Here is a 265-nt window from a genome sequence, read left to right as displayed (position 1 = left end):
GCCGCGCCCACGCCGACCAATCAGCGCCGCGCTCGCGCGCGGGGGCGGGCCCTGCTCGCCCAACGGCGGCGCTCGGGCGCGGCCGGGACCGTGACGGCCGCTCGAGACGAGCCCCGCCCCGAGCGGTGACGAAAACCAATGGGACGCGGCGGGGGGCGGGACCAGGAGGGGTTTCAGCCAATGAGCGGCGGGGGCGTGGCGCAGAGCTCGCGGCCTGGCACGGACGGCGGACGCGGCGCAGGTGCGGGCGGGGGGCGCGGGCGGG

At 80.8% G+C, this 265-nt stretch overlaps 1 protein-coding gene across 2 annotated transcripts in view; it reads left to right on the top strand.

Annotated features, from left to right (window-relative positions):
• Positions 1-107: 107 nt before the first annotated feature.
• The window catches only part of TMBIM6 (transmembrane BAX inhibitor motif containing 6), a 3,477-nt gene continuing 3,319 nt past the window's right edge, over positions 108-265 (top strand). The window contains exon 1 of one of the 2 annotated variants that reach the window (XM_039703279.1): positions 108-241. The gene's annotated coding sequence lies outside the window, so the exon portion shown is untranslated. The remainder of the gene's footprint in view (positions 242-265) is intronic. The other variant, XM_039703277.1, reaches the window with a different exon arrangement.

The sequence above is a fragment of the Passer montanus genome, unplaced genomic scaffold (assembly GCF_014805655.1).
Source record: "Passer montanus isolate IOZ18808 unplaced genomic scaffold, ASM1480565v1 scaffold161, whole genome shotgun sequence".
NCBI classification, from domain to species: domain Eukaryota; kingdom Metazoa; phylum Chordata; class Aves; order Passeriformes; family Passeridae; genus Passer; species Passer montanus.
The sequence above is the reverse complement of the archived record's forward strand: the minus strand, read 5'-3'. Positions and strand labels throughout refer to the sequence as shown.